The sequence below is a fragment of the Camponotus vicinus genome, unplaced genomic scaffold, assembly GCF_025532165.1.
Source record: "Camponotus vicinus isolate PSW18456_S1 unplaced genomic scaffold, iyCamVici1.0 SCAF_1, whole genome shotgun sequence".
NCBI classification, from domain to species: Eukaryota; Metazoa; Arthropoda; class Insecta; order Hymenoptera; family Formicidae; genus Camponotus; species Camponotus vicinus.
Window position 1 is genome coordinate 35,080,597 of NW_028141945.1, and position 27,675 is coordinate 35,108,271.

At 37.5% G+C, this 27,675-nt stretch overlaps 1 protein-coding gene and 1 long non-coding RNA gene across 11 annotated transcripts in view; one reads left to right on the forward strand and one right to left on the reverse strand.

Annotated features, from left to right (window-relative positions):
• Nucleotides 1-27,675, reverse strand: part of Zir (dedicator of cytokinesis) — a 106,300-nt gene that overhangs the window by 64,484 nt on the left and 14,141 nt on the right. The window lies entirely within an intron of this gene.
• On the forward strand, nucleotides 24,031-26,576 carry LOC145976513 (uncharacterized). 2 transcript variants are annotated; one of them, XR_014440265.1, is made up of 6 exons: nucleotides 24,031-24,213; nucleotides 24,307-24,560; nucleotides 24,620-24,801; nucleotides 24,951-25,275; nucleotides 25,381-25,870; nucleotides 26,290-26,576. It is a non-coding gene; the product is annotated as an uncharacterized LOC145976513 (long non-coding RNA). The 2 variants fall into 2 exon arrangements; XR_014440262.1 differs by having other exon boundaries at nucleotides 24,031-24,560.

Genomic DNA, 27,675 nt, shown 5'->3' on the forward strand with positions numbered 1-27,675 from the left:
GGTCAAGAGGAATTCATTCGACAGCGACCGACAATTTGAACGTACATATAGTAGCAATTTATATTTCATATTTTCTGTGTGTGTATATGCAAATACAAATAAATATTATTATATAATAAAAATCAAATGTGAAAAATTATCGACCAAGATACTTATCATTTCATATCATAATCATATTATTTATTAATTTTTTATGATTGTTGAGACAAATATAATATATAAAAAAAAATTAATTTTAAAATCAAGATGTAATATTGTAGACTTTTTACTTTTTTAAAGGAGAAGAGATTTTTATCACTGTAGGAACAAAATGTCCCAAAATTTTTAAAAGAGATATTCCTCCTTAAATTTCTAACAATAAGTAAAATCGATAATAACTGCTCTTTTGAGTCGCAGAAACATTGATTTTAAAATATCGACTCCGAATACGCATACGTTGTTACGTTGGCCGCGTTTTCAGCGAAATGATTCGGATTTCCATTGAATTCCGAAGACCAGTACTTTATCTAACGGGTGTCGATAAATAATCGCCGACGGAAAATGCGCCTGCCCTGCGGGTGTAATAATTTTCATACCCATTCAGAGGCCGGGCGGCCTCCACGAGACAGAGGAATATCGGAAGAAATCGAGCTGAAAGATACGAGCGGATACGTAATATCCTCAACTCCTCCCTACCGTATCCTTCCTGCCTCTTTTACCCTTTCTTAGTAACTCCTCTTTTTCTCAAAGTAGCGAGACACCCCGTAGACCTTCTAAGAGAAGAATTCGCGTACAGAGAAACCGCAGCAAAAGCGGCAGCGCACAAAGAATATTTCGAATGATTATCAAATGGCAAAAATAAAGATAAAGATCCGTTTTCTTATTACACATCATTGCTCAATATAATCGAGACGCTTTGAGAGAATAGAGAAATTTGAGCTATACATTTCTAAATTATATCTAATTTATTTAATTATTACTCTCAACTAAATACTTATTATTGTTACCATCCATTAATTTTAATATGTCATTATTTCAATAGTACGTCAATAATATAATATAGTCCAATTTTTTAATATTATGTCAATAATGTAATATAGTTCAATTTTATTTATTTTTTAAATCTAATTTATTTTATATTAAATTATGTTACTGATCTTGCTAAAAAATTGTAATATCCTGATTAAATGAAGGAATATGCATGCGCGTCCAATCAGACAGAATCAAGGACAATCGAGGATAAGATTGAGTATCGAATATTACTCGAGGGTGATTCGGAAAGGAGCTGACGAGGATGAAGACGAGTTTCCTAAGTGGAATGGTTATGATCTCTCTTCGCGCGGATGAGCACTTTTATCCTTTTCCGCCGTGCGCTTCCCTCGAGAAACTTGCTATATTTAGTCGCCCTTTAACAAGACACAGCGGCGCGTAAGCTCCAAACTCGATTAAAAGTCCACAAAAATGGGATCGTGAGTAAAATCTCGTTCGCTCGACTTTAAAAGTTCGACCATACCGAAAATGAGAATGATAGATTTCCGCGGCAGAGAGTATGAAGGTAGACGAGAAAGGAAGGGTCTTTCCGCGAGATGCACGACATCGATCTACCCTGTCCCGTACGTTCTGAACACGTATTGGGTCGTCCTTCGTTTTTCAATCCCTTGCTCGACGGAGACGACACGCGCGTGTCGGAGATTATGAAATTTCGCCGCTGCAGATCGAACGCACGATGATCGGACGATCTATCGTCCTCTACTCATCTCCAGCGACACGTTTTCCGTCCTTTCCTTCCACATCGTCGATCGCGCTTCTCGTTTTTCCCACTTTCTTTTTTTTGGGTTCTTTCATTTCTCGCTGCAAGATATACGCCTCGTATGCCGTCAAATGTACGGCGTCAGCTGAATACACATCGCGCTGATATCATTTTTGAAAAATGTTAGTGACACGAATTTCGATCAAATCGAAACGACAATGTCCGATAGTAATAGATAAATACAAATCAATTTGTAGAGAATGTCAAAAATAAATGTCAATTTTCTATTCTCTTGTATTATCTAATATATTGAGGATTAAATTATTTAAGATATCAAATCGTAATTCTTGCTACTAATTCATAGGTAATCAAAATTCTTGAAAACACTTGACAAATAAATATAATAATAATGAGATGATATTACATGTAATTTTAATTCCGACTCCGAGAAGACAAGAGTATTCATTTCTATATTATTTTGACACTTTTTTCAATCTGCTTTCCAGACTTTGAGTTTATAAAACTTGTCCGCTAGACGCATTTCGGCCGCTCATAAGTTATCCTGTAATATACCGGACAAGTTACGTGGTTTCATCGGGTTTCGTTCCCTCTCCGCGCAAGAGACGCTCTCTTTCTCTCTCACTCGTCTCCTCCTACAACTTGTCTCCGGGATTCTCAGATTCCATAAAACTTCTTTGTTCACCGTATGTTTTTTTCTTGTCCTCGTATGTCTTCGTTCTTTCTGTTCTCTTACGATTCTCCACAGCCTTCGAGTTCGATGAAACTTTCCCCGTTTTGTGCCACGCGTCGCTCCTGTTCTCTTTTCTCTCTTTACTACCATCTTTTTCTTCCGATTCCTCTTCATCCATATTGTCGATGTAACCCGCGCTATTCAGCGGAACTTAGTCTCTTCGCGTCGATTTCTTCCGAGCGTTGCGCTTGCAATTGTCGATCCTGCGCGACACTTTCGAATTCTATAAAAACGTTACCGTGCACTTTCTCTTTTCTACAACATCACTTTTTTTCATCTTTTCCGAAACGGATATAATTCCGCGGAACATCTCCTTTCTGGTTTTCACTCTTCGCTCTTTTTCTACGCCTTACATCGAAAACAATTCGTCTTTTGAACCTTGCTTCCTCATGTCTTGCTCGCAAATTCTGTACAATGTCCCCAAGGATACGTGTGACACTTCAGGTTCTGAAGGTAATAATTTTTAGCAGCCCCAGCAGGACCATAAACAAGAAGATGTTAAAAGGAATACATGTATCATCTTTTGTTTTAACATATAAAGAAGTGAATGTCCGAAAATGAGAAAGAAAAGACAAAATAAATACATAAATATAATATTATATAAATATAAAATATTATATTATATAATTATATAAATTATATTATATTATATAAATATAAATATAAATTTTTCATTATATTTTAAATTTAATCAATTTTAAATAAACACGTAACTTTATCTGAAAATCATAAATATTTTAAACAAAATTCGTTTCTGCATTATTATTAGGAACTTGTAATGGATAAAAAACTCAAATTTTTTATACAGATTCTTATATAGATTCGCCCACAAACACTCTCAAGTCTCTCGTTCTCACCATATTTCTTTCGTTCTCATCGCCGCAAAGCATTGCATCCGTTTCATCTTGCCATTCGTCAAATTCCACGAGGCGTTTGTTGCAGCTCTCGTTCCTCTCATTCTTTCTGCTCTCGCTCGTCAATTTCATGGGAACCACGAGATACTCATCAAATCCGAATGAAAGCACGTCCCTGTTCTTCATCATCGACATCGCTCGTCCTTTTCGTCGCCGTAACTCGCTAGTCGTCAAATTCCGCAGAGACGTCTTCGTTTCCCTGCCAACGTCGCGCGTGTATCCATCAGCTACCATAAAATGCGCGTCATACTATTTGCAAGAGCATCTTTCTCAGTCTCCCCGCGCGATCTTCCATAGGAGGTTCCATAAAATGTTGGCGGTGAATCGCCAGAATCGTGAATCATGTCCCTGAGGAAAAGGGACGACCCCGACGAAGCGGAGAAGCGTCGAAGGCAGAAAGCGGACATGGGGTGTAGCGACGGCGGGACGACCGGAGAATAGGGTGGTTCACGTTGGAAAATATTAGCGATAAATTATTGCGCTACATCGAGGCGCAGTAAGTTATTGCTAGTCCTGCACCGGCAATAACCGTAGTAGCGAGGCCCGCTCGGTGATATAGACGTAATATTCCCGGCACGACCGACGCGCGCGCGCTTACCCTCGTCGGCAATAATGTTATATGGCGTTGGTAACACGGCGTCGGTGGCGTATGCGCCGCATCGAATGGATTTTTCTAATTAAATGTTGCCGAAGAGTGCGCAGCGGCTTCGTATTTATTTTCGTGCAAAGCCATTAATCGCCAATAACAAACGCGACTAAAATCGACGAAATAGAGCGCGAGTCAAGCACATGACGGCAATAATTTGTCTATGACCTTAGATCTCAGTTTTGCAGTGGTGAATTTGATTCGCGTTAAACGCGAAAAAAATTACATTTTTGATACATTAATAAATAAGTAAAAAGTTTTCAGGCAATACATGAATGCAATTGTACAATGCAAATAAAATTTTATATTACTTCCCTTCATTCTCTTTGGGTTAAATTTATAAATACATATAATAAATTAATAAGCGATAAAATGTATTCATGTTTATATTTTGTGTTTCATATCGTTATATATATAATAACCAATTTCGTATTGTTTTTGTGTTATTTTAATGTGCTCTTATACATATAAAGTATTTCTCTTGTAAAAATTTAACATTATGTTTTATATATAAATTTTAATTATTTTAATTATTTTTATAATGTTTCAAATCTCAAAAAACTTTTTTATTATATTTTATATTCATATTGTGTATGGTATTTTTCATTGCTGTGTTAAATGGGAAAAAGCGTGTTTATTTTATTGTATTTCAATGCATACGAGTCGTTCCATCAATAGAAATAAATTCGTTTTAAAAAAATAATCGTTAAATTATTGCGACGATAGAAAATAATCGACAAATAAATATGTCCTTATTATGAAAATGACGCACGCTACATTTGATAAAGAAAGGAAATAAAAAAGAAAGTAAATGTCACGTATGTCAGAAAGGAAAGAAAGCAGTGCGCGTACATCAAAAAGGAAAGGAAGAGTTCCGAGAATAAATAGATTATAAATATTTCCTATAAACGTTCGATAGCTATTACAATTTTTGTATATGATAGTATCCGATGTCTCACATCATGTCTTTTTGCGATAAATCAATACTCATCTGCCTGTTTTGTTATTGAGCAAATAGACTGACATCAAACAGTGATAAGAAAGCATGGAGTCGATGCTTTCTTATAGTATTTTAGCTTAACAAATGTTGCAATAAATAGAATCTTCTCTTATTTTTATTTCTACAGTAACTCAATAATCCAATTGTAATTCCACATTTTCTTGTGTATATATTTATTATCTCTGTTTTTATCAAATATATCATGCGCCTTTCAATACTATTTTAATTTTATCCTACTGTCTATCTACTATCGTATTGATAACCATAGCGTATTTATCTTTATTTTTGTTTATCCTTTTTATTTCTCGAATTTAAACCATTTTCTCGTGTAAACAGTGAAACAACGGTTACAAAAATAAAATCGAATATTTGAAATACTACTCTTTAATGGCTTCATAGTAAAACAAAAATGCAGTTATCTTTTTGTTCTGGGAAAAATAAAATGTGTTGTACCGTTATATATTTGTACTATAAATCACATTCTGTATAATCTCTTTCTTGTTTAAAATATTATATCTTAAAGGAGAATCTCAAGCTTTTAAAAATATCTTTTTATATTCTATATAATACTAAGAGAGATAATTAAAAGATAATGATGAGAAAATTCAAAGCAAATATCCGACATTAAACCATTCTCTTTTCAAACGAAGGGTGGATCACGATGACGGATCAGAATTCGGAGGGCGGTAGCTACAATTAAGCCGGAAGTGAAAACGTGATCGCTGCACCGTGATCGATGGACGCCAATCCGTAATTCGACCAGTTAATTTATTTTACCATCTGGCAGCATAGGGCTTGGAAAAATCGACTGCCGATCATCCCTGAGAATAAAACTAGCAGGATCAGCCGCTCGCACGCGTCCCCGATTCTCATCCCTAACAACACATGACTCTGTAACTTCATTACGTCGAATTTAGGGTCCGTAATTTCTGGCCGCACGTGACCGCTCTCTTTCAATCAATGAGCTGATCGATATGCAAGTAATCCGCGAATTAACGCGGGTTTCATTTGCTAAATTTGTCAATAGCCAATTGGAAGGGTGACATCTTTATGATAGCCAAGCCAAGCAATATGTTTTTTAACAAAGAATTTTTAAATAAATTGATCAGTATCAAATAAAGTTCGCAGGCAAACTTTATTTGATTTGGGATTTACATAATGCGCGTAATTAGTTCCCTGCATCAATATATTGGATTTTAAACGAGTCGAAATGTCCGACCGCACTATACACGATTAAGCATTGATGTCACTGCGCCGCTAGAATATTCATCGCGTTAATGTTACGATCAATGATGTCTGGTTAAATATGCCTATAAGGTGTCGGTTGTAAAATCAGATTTGTACCCGACGAGCTTTTTGTAAATGCGCCATCATCACCGATGGGAATTGCACGCGATTAAACGACACTGGAAACCCGAATGCCACTCTATTAATCATTAATCTCAATATCGACGGGCATCCCTGAACGCCTATTTTCTCGAAATTACTGTTGTTCGACACAGATCTCTCACTCTTTCTCCCTTCCTTCCATCATTCTCGTTATATTCCGCGGAAAATCGTGCATACAAACCAGAACTACCTTATCGCCGGTCGACAAAACTTGAGCTGTATCACCCTATTATGCCTGGAAACGATCATATTAATGAATTTTTTGCCATTCTATTATACATTTAGCAATCATTTTATTCCTCTTTAATCTTCTTTCATCCTCGAAATTGTCGGAAATGAGACTTTTTCAAGCGCAGCCCATAATTTCTTGATGCTGTTTTAAAACTAATTAAATTAATACGTTCTCAGATTGGGGAAACGCTTAATGAAACTTAACCAATTTAATTTGCTCGCATGTAAATAATACTTTTACGAAGCGCTTAATGGAACAACTATATATGTCGAATAACAGTGGACGTTGGCCGTTTAATCAAGCGTATTTAATTTTACAATGTTTTTAACTGCTTTCAGATTGTTAAATATGCACGTAAATTAACACATAGAAGAGCCATTGAATCGGGAAACATTGTCACGTAAAATTTCATGAGTTATCGCATTTATTTCGTTCCTGATCGCAAATAGGCGCGATCGCGCCCTAGGGTCCCTAGACAGGGCCAGAAAAAAATCGATTCCAACAGTAGCACCCGCACCAACGGCAACGAGAGAGCGGCATTGCTCATCCGACCTCGGTTCGCTTCGATGGCTCCTGATATTCTCGTGGGATCAGTCTCATCCCCAGCACTACCACCTTTTGGTGGATAGGCAGGCTACGAGAGAGATGAGAGGGAGAGAGGAGAGAGAAAGAGAGAAATCGCGAGAGAGGCAGAGCGAATGCGGTGAATAAGTAGTTAGAGAGAATGAGATACAGATAGATCTAGAGGAAGAGAGAGATAGATAGAAGGAAAAGCAGAGAGGTCGGATAGGCAGGTGCAGAAGAAGAGGGGAAGAGGGAAAGAGGAAGAGAGAGAGAGAGAGAGAAAGGGAGAGAGAGCGAGCGAACCCGTTTGACGTTTCGCGTTTGCCCGACGTACTCCCGCGGGATAGTGGCGGCTTTCGTGCCTGGAATCCGCCACGGGATATCCGCACGAAATGGATATCGTGCACGCTCCACAGGGTAACTAGATAGAAAGAGGAAGGGAGAGAAAGAGGGAGATCGGCATACGGAGAGAACGAGAGAAATGGCAGGGAAAGAGCGAAGGAGAGATAGAGACAGAAGCAAAATCGAGAGATCGAAGGACGAGAGAGGCGTATTGCACCGCGGGCGAACGAGTTTACGAAATGCAGGCGGACAAATTGTCTCCTGCCTGCAACGCGCGATATAACGTTTCGGTGGGCAACCAAGAAACCTTGCAAGATGAAATTGCGGAAGAAGAAAGAGGTGCGAATACACAGTTGCATAAGGAAAGTGCATTTCATTGCATGTCACTAAAAATCAACTCTTTAATATACAAAGCATCGTGTTGAAAAATTTAGAAATCTCTTGTCTGAGACCAAAGTTTCTTAACCAGAGAAAAATTGTTATGTACAATACTATAGAAAGAATGGATTAGAAAGTTTTTTCTTATTTTCTTATTTTCAAATATATGAAAATGTAGATAGATCAACAAAAACCGATAGAAATTTATTCTGACGAAATAAAAAATTTTATTTTTTCTTTAAAATCAGTTTAAAAATTTTATGAAATTTTCTCTATTCTTTTTATATTTCTATTTATTTAAATTCTTACAACTAAATGCGTTCTTATAATTAAATGAATAATATGATCTTTACATTGAAGAGTTGAATTCATTAAACATAAATAATACATAGGAAAACTCATTTATCTCGATGTATAAGAAGAAAAATTTATATAATATTCTGTTTGCAATATAAATGATTGTAGCTCGTTGACAGCCTTAGTGGATATTCACTCGGATATTCACGTACTTCTTCAAAATTTGCGGTTTAATTGGCTTTCTAAGTGAAGTATGTGCATATGTTACACGCGCGGTCAGGTCAGGACGAACTATTCCGTTCGCGAGCATTTGCAGTTCGCGCGGGTGCAGTTTGTAAGTTTGCCGGACACCAAATACAAAGTACGCTCGGGAAACGTGGGTTGTCAAACGTTGGCTTTAATGCCCGCAGCAGCTTGTAGAAACATCACCCGTATCGCTCACCGCTGCAAGTTTATTTTACGTTCATCCCGCGCAGGTTTATTTTTTAATACACTGAAAGACTATGAACCGCTTCCACCGATCTCGCTTGATTTTAACCACAGTTTAAGCTTCAACGAGCGATAGTTACTTTTCACGATGTTTCAATAGAGCTTCTTAAAATGTATTAAAACCGATGCATTAACCATTTTATTTCAATTTTAGAGAGAAGTAATATAAACTAGTAGAGCTAAAATTAAAAATTAAATAGTAGAATTCTTTAACAAAGTCCATAGCAATTAAATCAGCAGATTGTGTCGAAAGAATCAAAAACAAAATGCGCGAGAGAAAATATTTTTCTCCTGTCCGCCGCTGTAAAATAATCAACTTGACATGAACGAAGTCGAATATTCTAACGATAATAGAAGCTCGCGCGGGTGTAGCGCTATTCGCTGGAATAATATTTTCAGATCCTTGTTCGCGCGGCTGATCGGAAGTGGTTTCGTCGTCGAGTGGTGTTGTTCACCCTCGCAGTATAAAACTACCATCTGTCACTGACCGAAGGACTTACCCTCTTCTGCCGCCCCAATGCTGAAGGAACTCGTCGATCCTACTTCTTCGTGCTGTTTCTTTCGAAGCACCTTCTGATCGTCCCCGACAAATTTCGGCCTCCCTAATGCGCGCGGGACGATAGACCACCCCGGGAGACGCGGAATGACGTTTTATGCACGATTCGATAGGGAGACTAGTCGGGGGCACGATCGGCAAAGAAAGCGAAAAGTAGTCTGCAGCAAAAACGCAAATCTCGCGCACGCTCCCGTTGGTTGTGCTAAAAGTAAATGGACTCGATTTCGCACCCTCCTTCCTGAAGTCAATCAAATCTCTATTTGTGGAAACGACAAGTAGATATAATATTTAACGTTTAAAGATGGAAGTATCAAAATACATGTAATTTATTCACGATAAATCACAAAAGATTTTAAAAAGTCGCGATTATGATGAAAAACAACGCGGAAATAAATAAATAAATAAATAAATATATATATATTTTCTTTTTCCTTTTTTTAATTATATAATTTTTTAATTATATGTAAATGAAAGTTATTATTCTCTGGTTTCTGTATCTATACATCATTTGTATTGATACACATAGATAAAAACTCCATATAAAATATTAACAATAATCCATCGAAGTTTTTATTTGTTTTTTATGTGATAACATAATAATGTATCCCGATAGGGTGTATGGCTTTAAGGATGTTAGAGGGTTTCAAGAGTAAATACAGATGTCCATTTTCAGTCTTCTGAAAATTTATCCCCTGCGGACACAGAGGCTATCGTCCGTATCCACTCTATAATATGAGCGAATCCTCCACGAATTCAAAATAATGCAACAACATAGTTTACTTTTGTAAGCGATATAAACATGACATACTTTACATTGTTTTGTAGACTTATTTCGCAAGCAATAAATTTAAAACTCAAGTATTGCGGCAGCAATTAATTTGAGAAATGATTTGATGTATCATATTTCTAATTTTTTACTTTTAACTATTTTATTATTATGTAATTATAGTATATTATGTTGATATATTTAAAAAATTTCTTTTTAAAATCTTAAATTTTTTTTTAAAATCTATTTACAATATCTTTGAGTAATTTGAGTAATTAATTAATAATTAATTGTATAATATTTCTATTTTGTTTGTAATTCCTTATAAATGTTTCTTGGAAGAATGCTAGCATAATATTAAGTCAGTATCCTCATTTTTAACATCAATTTTCTGTTAAATGGTAGCGGCAATAAATTCAAGATTAGAGCAGGAAATTTGCAATAAATTAACACTTAATTATGCTATATATTCGAATTTGATTTCTCGTAGTAGGCGATGCTAAGTTAATGAAAGTGAAGACTGGAAGGAAAATAGCGCATATAGGGGGTGAATATACTTTACCTTCCCTCTCACACAGTGATTATCGAACGATCAATAAGCCTATCCATATATGCACACTACGATAGACGATACCACGATACTCACGACAACACCATCAGGTTTGATCGATAATAATGACGCTCGGATATTTCTTAGATGCACTTATTCATTTCGATCGACGTAACGTGAAATTTATGACACACTATGCTATTAGAACCGCGCCACCGTCGGGCCATCAATAATAATCAAGAACTGACTGACCACGGACGCCAATTAAATAACGTATCTACCCAATTTATCATGCGCCCGTAAAAGCATCCGTTTGAGAACGCCTTCTTTTTATCGAAATTCATCTTTGTGTCGGCGCCTAGACGCAGGGACATTAGCGGCACAGTATCATGATCAATGTTGATATACCGCGATATTAATTTTGTAAGATCATCTATCCATGTAGAAAATTGCACTGCTAAACAGCTCATTAAATTTCTCTAGAGATTCTAAATTCAAATTAAAATTTATAGAAAAAAATTATAAAAGAAGAAAAATTTATAATAGAATTAAAAAAAGTAAAAATAAATCTTTGATTTAATTGCATATATTAGCTTATATTGTATATTTTATTTTAATACTTCAAGTACATTTTATTTTAATACTTCTCTCTGATTTATTCACTTGCATACAAATTACCATTTCACTTAATCAAGAATAATTTCCATTTGTGTATATGTGTGTATAAAAAAGGAATATTAAAAGAATTAATTATAAAATAAAGTGCACAAGATAGAGCGAAAAGATAGTGACACAATTCTACGAAGAAGAGAGGACAAGATGAAAACTATATGAGAATATAATATAAGAATGAACGATTACAATTGCATACGATATATCAAACGTGTTTATTGTGTTCTTGCAAACGAAAAAAATCAAAAGTGCAATACAATCTGTCACTAGTGAATACGATACTAGTTATTGAAATTACTTTTAGCCAAATGCGAGAGAGAAAATTGCCGAAACCGAATCCTTTTGACCTAGTTCGCGTGGCAACGATGCGAGTGTAAAAAGCTACGCTGGTTAAGGGTTAATAATGGAGCAACCCCGTTGAACTAGAAACTCGACTCTTAACTCGTGACGCAACGTAATCACGTTTCCGTGAGAACGCGGACATAGTGGTAGTTTAGAAAGGGCGCGAGAAAGGAAGGAGGAAGTAGGTATGTGCATGCTGAGAAATGCATACGTACATCGAGTTGGCATTATGAAAAATTGAGAGAAAACAAATAACCCGGCATCTAACATGAGCTCAAATATGGAGGATAAGAGGGCTGTAAGCAAAGCGCGAGGAAAAGGTGCACAAAGAAAGTCATCTATGTCTAATCTATGTATGTAGTTTTTTACGTCGCATTGGTCAAGGTAAACGCGAAAAAGATGTTTTTATATTTCTTGTTTACGTGCAGCAGAGTTGCAGAAAATACAATCTGTAGACGTCAAACACTTTTCAAATTTTTTATGGACCCTCCAAAAATAATATCCTTTGTTTAGCTCTCTATAATATCTAATAAATAAGAACAAATCCTGCCCTGATTCACTCTAAATAGGATCATTGAAGTATTTTAAACACTTTGTTGTAATATATTCGTGCATTATCAGATTAAGTATAATACAATATGTATGCGTTTATACAATATTTACGTTCAACATTACATTAACATTAGTTACGCGAAATTAGCGATGTATTTAAACCAGTAAATTTCAGTAATTTTGTTTGGTATAATATATTCTGTAATAAATCCCTTGACTGACGCTATTATGCAACAACAAAGTTGATATTGTGGCTCAGTTAATTTTAATTTAAACCGAATATTTCACTTCGTAATATTTGAGTTGTACGTTTCTAATGTATAACTTTACCTTGACATATACACACATATACACACGCACATATACCGTGAAATATATTATTTCGGTCAATTTTTCTCAGCTTCTTGATAACAAACATCATCATTTATGACAGCAACTATAATCACACGCAACAATAATCTCTTTATTAGCTTTTTCGCGAAAACATTATTATTTTATGGAGCTTTTCTTTGAAATGAAAGATGGAGAAAGAGAAAGAGAGAGAGAGAGAGAGAGAGGGATTTCGCTTGATTTCTTCAGGCGCAATAATCCAACATGATAGCTCTAGGCCAGCTTTGAGATAACCTGTAGCTACGTATGAATGTACATACATTCCGGCTATGTGCGCGAGTTTACGTACGCATACAGTGACTTGTACTGCTGTATTAGCATGCAATGTGCCTACACACGTAGACATGGTACACACGGACGCGCTCAATAAGGCTATAACCCGTTTGCGCAATATTTCACGTCAGATTATGTAGCCCTTTGCAGAGTGCCGGATGGCTATCGATATCGATAGATAGGGCCAAGTGCATATAGATTCTGAGACGAGACACGGTGGAAATAGAAACTACAGCTGGACGAACAGCACGAACTTCATCTTTACAAGTACCTTCGATTGACAAGCTGTCCACCCAGTTAAAGAGATAAGTTCTCGCATCATATGAATAAAATATTCCCGATTAAAAATGTCTTCGCTCTAAAGAGAGCGGCTCTTGGAATAATTGACAGCATTAAAAATAGCTTAGATAAATAAATGATTAATGATAAATAATTTTAGTGTTGGAATATTTAAAGTAAATATTTAAAGTTTCTTATACACTCTGACAAGATCTTAATTTTTATTATATATGTGATAAAATTAACAAATTAACAAACGCGATTAAGAAGCAAGCAGAAAGAGAATTACGAAAATTCCGGCACAGCTCGATAAAAATGTACTACTTACCAAGGAAATTTTTAACTCTACCACGCGTTACGCTCTATCGCACTGGACGCAATTAGAACGTACGTACGTGTATTTATCTTACGTACGTCAACCCACCGGCGCTTTTGACCCCACGAAAAAAGGGAGAATGAAATATCAGTCACCGAGATTTTCGCTCTTTAAAGCGAAGAATCGCGCACGGCGTGCCAGAGAAACGCAATTTTTCATGTCGGATTACGCTGAGAAGAAAGGAAGAGAAAGAGGCAACATAGAGAATAAAAGTGAAGGCGGAAGAAGAAAGAGAAAAAAGGAGAAAAGAGATGAGGAGAGAGAGAAGAGAGAGAGAGAGAGAGAGAGAGAGAGAGAGAGAGAGAGAGAGAGAGAGAGAGAGAGAGAGAGACAAAATGGCGAGAAAGACATATTTTACGAGGAAGAGTGGGTCACGTGTCGCCATCGATATCGACATCTCGCTGTTAGCCTCGCTTATCGAACGATCCGAATGGAAGAACGCCGATTGAACGAGCAAAAGAATCGCGGTTTATAATTCAGCGACATTTCATGCCGACATTCCGTCGACTGATCTTTCCGGCTTCGTGGTATGAGAGAAAAACTGCAAGAGGAAAAATAAATGCGATTTCCTGGAGTCTATCAAACTGGAATGATAGGAAAGATCTTTGAGAAACGATAAATTTCTGAAGCATTAATATTGAATAATTTAATGGCCGCCGCAGAGGCGAAATAGAAAAAGTATCTTATAAAAACGTAACTGTAACGCGTTTATCGAAAAAGCGCTCACAAAACAAGATCACGATGCTGTCCTCGTTGCACTGGCAACGCGACGAGTTCTTGCTTTAAGCCTTTTTTCTATTAAATATTCTTGCTACCCGAGCAGAGAGATAGCAATCACATTCAACGAACACGAAAAAGCTTCTACAAGATGCAGTTTAAATCTTGAATTTTCGAGTATATTCAAACTATCTAACAGGGCGAATTTTTAAATTGCAAAATGCTTAAGTCTTCGGATTTCTTCCTCTGAGAAGTAGATTATAAGATACTTTCTTTTTCTGACAACCGCACTGGACCGACGTCCCGCATCCGAGCAAAAGGATGTAACCGAAAACAGGATTTACAGACGCTGTCCGAAGGAGGAGTGCGCGCGCGGTTAAACTTCCGGCGACGGCATAAACTTCCCAGCACCGTAAGAAAGCAAATAATATTTTCCGCGCACGGGGGCAGCGCGCGGCAGAAGGACGACGTGGAGAAACAGCTGCCGCTTCGTCCTCTCTGGAAGACAGTTCGACGAGTTCGTCCTTGCACGTCCCGGCGGCGTGTTCTCCCCCGTGCCGCCCTCCTCGCCGTGTACGGTAAATCGAAGCGAGAGGGTCGTTGATTCGATTAGAACTTAGTTCCTTCTTGCACACGGGGGACCCCCGGCGGCGGCGTGTAGTGGTGGCCTCGAGTTTCCTTATTCTGATCCACAGCCGAAATGTGTCCTGGGAATTTGCGACGACGCGAATCCGCGGTGAGAAAAGCGTAAAAATGCCCGCGCGCACCAAGAACTCGCTGCAAAAGTCTTGTTCGACTGATAGTCATCGGCGGATCTCATTTCTGAACCGAGCTCGTCGTTTCCACGTTTGCCTCGCGTAAAATGGAGAAGGTTGAAAGGCTTTCGCCTCGAAATTGTGTGTATTTCGACGGTGACTCCGGAAAATGGCAGGAAGCAAGAACAGCAGATGCCGGAAAAGTGGTGATTCGGGGATTCAAGCTGTGCAGCCAGAGCATCCGAAAATGCGAGAAGTACTACATCTTTCCCCGTTTCGAAAGTCGGAGCTTCCGACAATTCGAGGATCTGAGAAAACGATATAAGTTAAATATTTGAAGGTTCGGAACGTTCTGTTCAAAAACGTAAAATTCCGCCCAATCGAATCATCTGAAAATTAAAGATTTCGAGATTCCAAAAAAATGAGAAATTGTATCAAAAAATGTATTATAATATTAACAATTTAAAAAATCAAAAGTTTAAATATTCTATCTATCGGTCCACGATCTGGAAAAATTCAAAGATACAAGAATATATCCCTAAAGTCGAGATATTGTATAATTCGATAAGTCGAGTTGAATGGCGCCAAATTAGCAGAACACTATTATCGGAAGATTGATTTTGTCCAAGGACGAAATGTGCAGTTGTGTCGATTTCGATAGTGAACTTCGGGATCGTATAGTCGATCGAGATCGAGGACAGACAGAGGCGGTGCACCTACGCCTGGAAAACGATTTATGCAGTAAGTGCTGATCCGTAACAGCTACAGAGACGTAAGCTTATTCTGGAACACATTTCCCATTTGCATACGAAATGTATCCTCGGTTAAGCTGTTTGAGCTGCAGCTAACGGAATCACAATGACCTGAGGACATCTCGGGAAACAGCGACGAGTGCTCGAGGTACAAGCGCATGCCCCGAGTCGGTCAAAATATTAATTATGTGCCACGTACCAGCTACCATAGACTTTCGTCTCTTCTATGTAGATAGACGCGAAGGCTTTTTGCTAAGCAACAAACTGGCTATTTCGTTCGCGGTTTCCTTTCAAAGAAACGCCGGCCGCCACTCCCGACCCATTCATGCTCTCTATTATAAGCGTCTCTATGTAAAACAATACATGACGCGTACAACGATGGAAAAAAGAAAACTTTTATACCGAAGTTCCATATGCGCGGATGCTTTTGTAGCGTTTGCGCTGAATATATAGGAAACAATGTTATACTGAAATGCGTTAATCCTAGTGGAACCATTGCAAAGCATTTTTAGAGTTCTTTCATACGAAAAAAAAATTTATATTTTATTTTTCCTAATATATTTTATTTTCAAAGAAAGAATGTGATAAAATTTTACGATTAATATTAACAATTCTTTGTGTACCTAAAGATTTAAATTAAAAAAATTTAAATTATTATATTCAAATTAAATTTAAATATAATAATTTAAATTTAAATCTCTAGGTATAAAGTTTTTTCTATATATATTCTCATAACAATTAAGAAAAACACATATAATAATAAAATTAAACAAAAAAATATTAAAAAAGAACAATTATAAAGCAAAAATGTCCCTTCGATATAAAATTCCGGAAAAATAAAATCTTCGAAATCTCTAATTTTTTATATGCGTTTCAAGCACGTTGACATTCGATCGAATCAAAGCCATGCGAAGCGATATACGCCATCGCGCTTGAAATCCTGGAGCGGAGAAAGGCAGCTTCGGTGAGCTTCTCTCGAAGCTTTCCCTAGAAAACGATTCCCCGGGGCGTTGTTCTCTAGGACTTCCCATCGTCGTCCTTTGCAACGAACCACCTTCAGCATCTACCGTCTAACTCTTCTACCCTACCACCGATCTCGCCACATCCCTAAAACTGTCCCTTTACCATTCTGACTACTCTTGTAACCGTCATCGTCATCGTCATCGTCATCATCCCTGACGTTACTATTTACGTTCGAGCATGTTACACTGCCATGTCGCTTTTACGCTCTCGAGATCATCTCTCGAGAGAGTCTCCCGGTTTCCTTAAGAAGAAAAATATTCCTGTAGGGTGCACTTGCAAGGTTTCCCGAAACCGCGATAGCAGGATATTACGAGGATGTACAAAACAAGAGCAAAGGAACATTCTTTTCAATAAAGCACGTAATTTTCAATAAAGCAGTTATTTCAAAGCTCTCAAGACGCCATTTGCGTTTCTGCGATATAAGAGATAAACTCCAATACAAATATATATATATATATATATATATATATATATATATATATATATATTAATATTAATATATATATATTAATATTAATATATATATATTAAATATTAATAACGATATTAAAGCATTTCTTTATCGAAATTATGATACGTCTATAAGCTACATACGTCAGTCATTGAATGCATTAATATTTCGGGAAAATTAATTGTCGAGATTCGGCTCGTACATTTATCATGCAAATGCTAACACATCCCTCATTCCTGTACATTACGTAACTGTTACCGCTATTATGATCCTTTCTATCGTTATCCCACTGCGGTTACCTTTCCATTACTGCGCCGGATGGCCGGAAGAAGCCATTTTTCGAGTGAGAATTGCCGCGGTGCGCTCATAACTCACTTATCAAAACTGCTGAATCGAGAATATGCGGTGGCCCGACGAAATCGCGACCGGACAGATGAGTAAAAAAAAAATGGCGATATCGTGTGAAAATTCACCGGGTGCGTACGTGTGCGTGTGCGTGTGCGCGCACGACCAGCATTCGGTTGCGAAAACGCCGAAACGTCTCGTCGCCGATTGACAGGCGACGTGTGCAGCACATGTGCAACAGGAAAAAAAAACAATCGAAATGCAACGTGATGAGAACCATGTCGACTCTCGATCGCAGGTAACATAACAACAGGACAGGTGCAACAACGATGGAATAATAACGCGGCGTAACAATGGCGCGGAAACGCGCGAAAGGCGGTCGCGTGACCGGGCGCGTGCATGCATGAGTAGACGTACAAACGCGTGGGTGTTCGGCCAACACGATCCGAAAAAAAGCAAGCATTACATTTCCATTTATTTATTATTCATACGCTATGTTTCTCTCTCTCTCTCTTTCTCTCTGCCCTTCCTGTCTGCCTTGGATCTCCTTTAATCACCCTTTTTCGTTCGCCCCTCATTAATCGTCTCGGATACCCGTTGTCTTATTCGTAACGCACGCGAGGTGCAACGAACCCATCGTGGAACCACATTGCTACCTTAAGTCGTGCGTGATGTCTACCTGCCTAAAATAATGATTACTGATAGACCCCATTGCTATTAGGCGGATTACGAGGGGTTGCACGCACGCATGTTCAACGATAACGATCGCTCGACTCTTACAAGTAAACTCGCCATATAATTTTCCAAAAACGAGGGATATCTGGTTTTATACAAAACAGATTGTGTAAACGCCTCGTTATATATGTTGAAACTGAGAAGCATGTTATGAAATAATTTTTTAAAGAGAAAAACGCGAAATCGTAAATCTATACTATAAAAATCTATGTCATCTATATGCGATATGTGTATAAAGTCAAAATAAAAAATTAAAATAAAAAATAAACATATAAAATATATGAAAATATATAAAAGATATAACAATTATTTTTACATAAAATCTGTCCATTTCAACGGTCAGTTTCACATGTCGCCAATTTTAAAAGCCATAATAGTGCCATGAGTAAAGCCTTGTTGCGTAAACAAAAAGCCATTTTATCGAGCGATAAATGCCACATGGAAGGTCTGTTAATTTTCTGCACGCTTCGTAACATCGGCTTTTGTCAATATTCGCACAAGCTGTGGTATTAACTTGATTGGCAGCGGACATTTAATTTGTTAAGATTAGAAAGTTATATATTTATTTTTAAATATTTTATAGTGAGCTCTGCGTAAATACAAGGCTTATTGGAAAGTCAATTTATAAATATTGTATAAGTATTATTAATAAGTATTAACAAATAAATTATCAAAAGATAATTAAAGGCCTCGATATTATCTATTGCGATGTAATTTGATCGAATTGTAATTTATTTCGAGAAAAGAAGTGCGAGAGGTTGCAACTTTCGTAATGTAATGTTCCACCCACTTTCTTTGCTGTAAGAATAGTTTCTCTATGTGCGGCAGCCATGCAATAGCGGTAGCCATCACCGCGCAATAATAATAATCGTAAATAACAGCCATAAAGGATCGTCCTGGGTAATGGACGGCGATAACTTTGTCGAAAGTGTATCTGGATGGGAAACGAGTGAGGCCCGTTGGATGGGAAAGTGCGAATAAACAAGGGTGAAGAAAGGTGAAGAAAGAGAAACAAAGGGAAATAAGAAAAAATGAGAAAGAGAAAGAGAGAGAGAAAGAGATACATATAGATAGAAACAGATGTATTAAGAAAATGAGAGAAAAATGAGACTGATAAACGTAATTATAAATCTCAACCATATTACATCGCAAATGAAGCAGACTCATAAATTCTCTATCATTTTCGATGATCGGAGAATCGTTAATCGCAGACGAAATTACAGGCGACGTAAATTAGGTAATGAGTAATTGCATCCTCTGTATCACTAAAGTTAATCGTCAAATACTGAGCGACCGGCCCGGCCAATGGAATTTAATGCATAGTGACGCTTTCGGGGACCCTGTCCAAAGCGCGCGCGCGCACGTTTAATTAAGCGACGCTATAATACGTGATATTGGAAAATATAATAGAACCTAACTCAATCCCTCATATAATATGCATGTGTGATAAAATTTAAACGTAGTCTGCGCATGACACCGAATAAAATGTAGCTGGTAAATAATAAATGTTAATACCCGCATAGTGTATTACGATCATACATAATATGTTATACAACAATAATATATTAATCTCGTACATTATCGATGTCATAACATTTGTAGTACCCCACAGTTTGTCAAACTCGTCTTTCACATTTGTATCGGTGTGAATTATTCCTAAACGCGATATTAATTCGATGCTATTATTTCCTATTCGCTCATACGTACACCGATCAGAATGTCGTAAATGAAACATGTCTAAAATAAAGTAAACTCTTAACGAATAAAGTTTAAACTTTTAACAAATAAAGTTTCCCAATGCTCAATATTTGCTCCTTCAAGATTCTTTCATCGCAAATTCTTTTATTCAAGATCCTAAATATCCATTTTCTTCTAATCTTTCTTAAGAATAATACGCGAATGTAAGCAACGTATCGTACGTTTCATGGATGCACCCATGCAAAACAAGCCCATTTTCCATCATTGTGAAACGCACGCTTGCACAAACGCGTATACGGATGTGCAGAGACGTATCGCGCGCGCAAAACCGTGAAATGCGTGGTTGGTTTCCGCGAGTGCGATATTCGCATAGGGTCACCGATTGGTTTGACTATCGTTACTGAATGCACGCAATTCACTGGTTTCGATTGATTCAAAAGATATACAACCAAGCTATACGTGCGTTAAGAGGACTCATGTTCTCTAAGCCGTATTATTTCGCATTCTGAATTATTAGACATGAATAGTGCGAAATGTGTACACGTACGAATCGCATGTATAATTGTGATGGAGCAACCTTTGCCCTATCATCCCTTGTCGGTATATGTATCTCGCTGTTGGAAATTTTTCGAGTCGGAATACGAATCGCTCCAATTGATTTCAACAACGCATATTCCCGCGAGATGTTCGTCGCGTAAAAAAAACATGCATTGGCTGTATAAACTCACGCTTGTACGGAAATATGGATACAGACTGTATTTTTTAGCCCGATAAAAAATTCTCTGCATTGGCAATAACTAAATAACTAATATTATTAAAATTTCACTCTTGACTAATCGTTTAAATTATATTTTCACTCATATTATATATATGTACAATTACGTACAATTATACATGAAATGTACAATTTGAAGCTTTACAAGATTTCTCTTTAAACATGAATTGCAATGCAATCTCTTGAAAAATCAAGCATATTTATTAACGTACGCATATATTTAATAATGCATAATTATATAAAATACGAATGCGTAATATTCAATCGCGATTTCATTATGAGAGAACGATGAACGCGTCCGCCATGAAAGATGAGGCAGCGCGCACGCGCGCGCGAAAGCTGGGATTAACGTTTATTATAAATTAGTTCCGATAACATGGAGAACCGAGCTGTTGCTGTTGCTTCTTGTTTCTCATCCGGTTACTTGTAAACTCATCTCGTGGTTATTAAGGAACGATCGGCGCCTACGGCGGACCGAAACTTCCGCGAAACTCCTTAACGAGACGTAACAAGGTCCATTCTTTACATGCGGCGCTTCCGTGTGGCTCGTCGGTAAATGCCGCAAATGCGCATGCTTGTAATTCGCGAAAACCTGGCGAATAGCTAAACAAAGCCGGCGTACACAAAGCCTCGGTGAATTACGCGTGTGCGAGTAATTATACGGAAGAACCGTTCTGCCTGCTGAGTGTGCTTTTTTTTGCCGTGTCGGTCCCGAAACAATAGACGTCATCGTATCGCGCGTTCATTGTGGAAAAAAAAGATTATGCGCATTGCACACGTTGTATCGGGAATTTGTTGAATGTTATGCATCGCGAATTGTCGCGGCAGGTTGATTGCCGTCGGCGACAAAATTGAATTTGCACGGTTCTCCGCGACGCATATATATTCTCGCTCTTTCGCGAAACTATCCAAAGCATCCGTGCTTTCCGCAAGCGAGAAATTGCTCGCGTTTCCTTGCGAAGCTCAGAATTATGTACTGTGTGTCTAATGAAATGACTGTGGCGTGAATTCGAAAAGCATATGATGAATGTTCTCTTATACAATAATAAAAGATCGCGTTCACACGAAATAAAATAAAACCTCACGAGTGAAGAAAACTTCCAACTGCCTGACATTTCCGCGATATGTCGAGACTTCGCTAAAGCTGCAGCGAGGAAAGTTTTTTTTCCCTCGCGGATATCAGCCACACCTGTGTTATCACCTGCCAATTTATCAGGCTAAAGTGGTGACCTCTGTCTACTCATCACTTTTTTCCTGCGTCCGTGCAAACTGTCGCAATAAAATGGCTCGTAAACTCGGCGCGAATATCCGCCGTTGACTTGTCAGGCTCTTCACGGCATCGAGCGAATGGGGATTTCCTGTTGTCCGTTGCGCAAATACACGAATGACACAAACATCGCTTCAGTATTGCCGGAAATATAATCTCAGAACCATAAAAATGGATCGTAACAAAAACAAAATTTCAATTTGCACAAATTTCGCTTTTCTTTACGAATTTAAATCTTTATCCTTGCAACCTCAAATCGCCTAATCCTTCAAGTCACAAACTATCAATACATCATTTTTTAATAGAATAACTTCAATTAATGTTCTTTTATTTTTTTACTTATATTTTTTCTAGAGATTTTATATCTTTTAAGCGTAAACTTTTTCAAAAGTCCAACAACTACAAGAAATTTCTCTACTAAAACACGTTATGATACGATTCTTTCGAAAAATGCATCTGGTAAAAGGAAGGTATTTATGACGTCGAATGTGCATATATATAGCGTAGAGAGACACCTGCCACAGAGGAGATAAATTCAGACGTATGCGAATCCGGTTAGTAGCGCAAATCAGTAGGGTGCATAAATGGACAAAGAGCGCGGAACGGCATAGTGTAATGCGATAGAAGCAGCATCGTAGGACACACAGATAGGTATAGGAAGCGACACTGCGCGATAAGAAGTCGCAGAAACAGCAAGAGTGACGGAGACGGTAAAGAACGATGGATTCCAAGTGCGAATAGAATGTGAAGGAATAAAAAAGGAAGAGTGTAAGAAAGATCGACAGCGATTGAAGGAAGGGGAGAGAAGGATAAGAAATTCCGACTCTCTATATCTATATACGAAGTCTCCGTGAAAAATGGAACAGGTTCATGATAGCCGCTGTTTTTAGTCACCCGAGAAAATTTTCAACGTAAAACGACTTGCACTTTGGGCAATAAAAATGTAAATTTTATTAAAAATGCAGTTAATTACGTAGAAGTTTCGTGAATATTTTCGCAGCTCGTGTATTTTTACTCGAATGTTGGCAACTAAGGGAAAAAAAAATTGATGCCTTAATTTCTCATGTCCTAATTCGCTGACATCGCTAAAAAAATTGAGCAAATTCGCCTTTTCGTGATATCAATAAGTTTCAGTCTCATCACGTACGCGTTTTAGTCTGGGGAAAAGACTTTTCGGCTTGATTTCGCATCACGATTCGTTCGCGACTATTTCACGTTAATCTTATGGTCATCTAATCTTAGGCGCAGGAGCGCATGGAAGATTTCTACTTTTTTAAATTGAGAATTACTTGATATTTTACCTGTTACAAAAATATTAAAATATTACAGGAATATTAAAATTTATAATATGTTTAATTCCTTTGATATTTTTAAAACTTAATACAATTAAATCAAAATCATTCAAAAGCACGTACATGTATTTTACATAAAGTAATGTAGAAATATTTTTTAAAATAAATGGGCAAAGCATTTTGATTGACTAACAAAATTGCTTTAATTCTATTTTGAAATTTCTTATCGATTGTTCCTCTTCGTGATTTTTCGGTCGACTCATACTTTAATCCGATCCTGTTTGCACGTGCGGTAAAACATATATTCTCGTAGTCGAACGTTGAAAAATCGCGGCTGTCAATCTGTAGCCGTGTGAATTTTTCGAAAGAAATCAAATGTCCATGGCAACCTGACTCGAGCAGCATGAGCGGAATACTAATTCCAAATGAAACAACCAGTCTAAACCGATATCATTCAGTCTGATTTCCTGAATATTGAGGCAATCAATAGTATGCAAATACTCGCAAAGGAAAGTGAGACGACGGACGGAGCGAATCTATGAAACTACTACTTAGCATCACAGAAATTGCGAGACCCACATCGTCTCCGATCGCATTAGCGATTTCTGTTTAACATCGATTCCCTTCCGATGTTGTTAAACGATCCTTTGTGTAATTTCGACGAATTGGCATTAAGCAGCTTCGCCAAACTAAGCAAATACTTTCAGCGTGGGGTTTATTTTGACAGGTGACAAATCACGGCGTTCCAGAATTAATAACCGGGCGCTGAATTCTCTAATGGGATCAGATTAACTATGACATTTAGCATCTTGTTCACCGAGGGTACTACGAAAAAAAAAAGAAACTCGAGTGATAGTAGATGGCTTCACGTGGATCTTTCGTAGTCTTGCCGAGTAACGAATGCAAGGCAAATAAGGTAGAAGGAAGGAGAGAATGGTGGAAGTTTAATGTTCGGGTCCTTGGCAGTCGAAATAAATTAAACACAATCTTACACCGTGCTTCTGCTTAGTTCTGCTCGGTACTTTGGTCGCTACCTAGATATCCCGAATTTCGTCTTCGTCTCCGTAGATATTTATTCAGCATCCTCGCCCCGGCTCTCGCCAGCATCTTCACCTCACTCGCAGCTTCCGACGCCCTTGTAAATTAATAAGACTGAGCAAACACGCAAAGGAAGAGAGGCAAGACGCTCACTCCGCCGCGGACCCTCGCGCAAGGATTAACGAAGAAAACGAGGCTAAGCGCATTCGCTCTCGCTTGCGAAAAGTACGTGCAAACATCTCGCGGAAGTGCGACCTTTAAAGGTCACCTTCATTTATTCACAGCTGAGCTTCAAACCGGCACGTCGCGACCGCGCGGCTGACTCCTCCGAAAGAGAATTTCGTCGCGCGAGAAGGGAATCCGCTGATAAATATTAGCTATCACGAGTTGCGGTTCGAATATATTAGCGAGAACTCCCGAAGAATCCCCTAAGGCTACAATCTTACGTCGACATAAGTCTAAACGCGTAAGTTTAGACGTAAATCTAGCGTAAAGCGATTTTACGAACATCAATAAGTCAATATTTCCCTCTTGGCCCCCTTGGCAAATCGAGACATTTGAATACTCACACAATATCCGATATTCATAATATCAGATTTTTCTCTTCATCCATAGAAACTTTTGTACTGAAATTCCGTTATTCGCCTTCGTTCGCAATTTCCTGAGCGCGAATTGAGGATTTCAAGATGTTACTCGGGATGACGTGCGCGCATTACTCGAACTATATGATTAAATTCTCAAAAGCAGCGGGTGTGCCTCCGATTCGACGTCTATTCGAAATGCAGATATAGTATAGGACGTAGAAGAGGACTTCTATGGTGAGTAGGTGGCTGCACACACATAGGTGCAAAAGCAGCCTCGAAGATGCAACTGAACGTAACTACCCTAATTCTCGAGAAGTCGATGCGTCACCAGGGTTAACGAAGCGCCCCGTACAATGGTATGCTTCTAAATCGAGTTTCCTATCGTTCCCGTATAATTTCTCAATTTCGTCATTAGGAAGTCGCGGTGCGCCATTTCGTTATCTAATCAAGCTAATTTTCAGCTTGCTGAGTCATCCGCTGATAAAATAATTATAGCTGATACATATGAAAACTGACTTCGTCATTAGGAAATTAGAATTAACGGAGGCTGCAGTGATTAAAAAAGCGATTTCATCTATTATTCAATTGAGTATGCTGATTGCTGCTGCAAAGTCGCGAGAAAAAATTAACTCACAAAAGAAAAACGCAAAAACTCGGACGTATAATTAAAGCAGTCCTTGTACGAACCAATTAGATGATAGAAAATGTAGAACTGTTAACCGCACTGTGTACCGTCACAATACACGTACTCCTTACACGTAGCAGACGTACGGATACGTGTAAAGCATAGGAGAGAAACGCTTGACGGCAAATATTTAAACACAGAAGCAATGATTGCACGATGACAAGGCATAGTCTTGCAGTCTAATTGCAATAGTTCGAAATCAATATGCGATACGCAACCAGATAATGATTTAAAAATATTTTGGAATTTTTTGAAAGAATTGTAAAGTAAGAATTCAATACTATATAATAATACGAATAATTTATAAATTAATTAAAAGCTTTTAAAAAGTAAAAAATATAATATATTATTGTATATATTTAAAATTATATGTACATAAATGACATGTCTATAAAGAAATATTTACTAATTGTTGTTATAAAAGAATGCGATATAATTTTTTGAATATTATTTGAATCAGAGAAAAAGAAAGAGAGAGAGAGAGAGAGAGAGAGAGAGAGAGAGAAAGAAAGAGAGATGCTGCATCATTATACATTATTATTTATAATAAATTTAAAATAGCAAAAAAATTATAATTGATGTGAACATAATATATATCCATTACGAGTGTGAATCTTTTTATCGGTTTAATTAAACGAATACATGATAATCGCTTTATTTTCACGCTATGCTCTTTATTTCACAGTTGCAAAAATTGTGAATGGTACTCATGCGTTGCAAATGAAGTAACAAGCGTTCCATCGGAAACCATTTAGGTATCGCTCAAGCGACCGCACTCCTGAAATACCAAGAATAATAGTCCATCGAAAATCAATTATCGGCTCTAGCATTCTCTTCTACGTCGTTAAAAAATCGCATTCATTATCCTTGGCAAGGATCGCGCAGCGAAATTTCAAAGATGATTATTCAAATTCTTTCGACATTATCAATCGATGATTCATGTTGTTTGCACTATATATTCATCGATTTAAAATTCAATATAAACGAGAAAGAAAAATTGTCACAATCGTTGCTGAATAAATCGATCGGATCTCGTTATAATAAATGCTAAAGCACATTTTACATTCGCTTTTCTTTCACGCACATTCAAATACCTTCCTAAAACTGACATCGTTAGTTTGTCGGATTCGTTTACCAAAAAATTCCCGTTCGCACACAAAATGTATCGTCCTCGTATCAGATCCTCGCTAAAAACATGATTTGTGTTCGCGGCGTTTGCTATTTATTGTTGTTCCTCTCGTTGGTATGTTCTTGCAGAAAGAGAAACGAGCATTGTCACTTTACCGAGATTCCGCGCGTGCGCAATCTTTTGTGACTTTTTACCTTTCACCGCTTTTTTTGGGCACGCACGTACACGAAATGTCAACAGAAAAAAAACCGCGCAGTCTTGGTAGCATACATGGCTTAGATTTAAATTCTATACGAGTCTTATGGAAACATTTCGCTAGCATAATATTCCGAAATAAGTTTCTAATGTAACTAAGAACATTTATCACGTCTTGGAATTTTTCCACTGGCGTACGTAATGGAAGAAAGATAACAAAAACTTTTAAATCATATTGCAAGCAACGATAACTCAAAAACTATTGCATACATCAGCATTTCTAAAATAAATCAGGACAACTATATATAGGACAGTTATATGTAGCACATGTGTTATATTTTTAATAGCTATTTGTTGATAACAAAATTAACGTATTATAAATCACATTTTAAAAGTACAAATATTGTATATATATAATGTATACAATTATAAGAATCTTTAACTCACAATTGATCAAATGTTTCTTTGTGACATTCCCTAGAAAGCAATAATACATTTTATAAGATGCGCGAAACAGTTTCAACTTTCTATGCTTTATTTAAAATCGTTATGATATTTCTAAGCGGAGATATCAGCGATTGTACCGACTCGCGATCATATCGCGGCGCGGTGTAGCGTACTGAATCAGTGCGTCGCCATTGACACGTGATCAGCTGATTGTGGCTACGAGCGTATCTTGACCTATCCCCACTTATTCACATGCCGTGCACGTTTCCTACTGTTTACCAACTGCTACGCGTTTCTTAA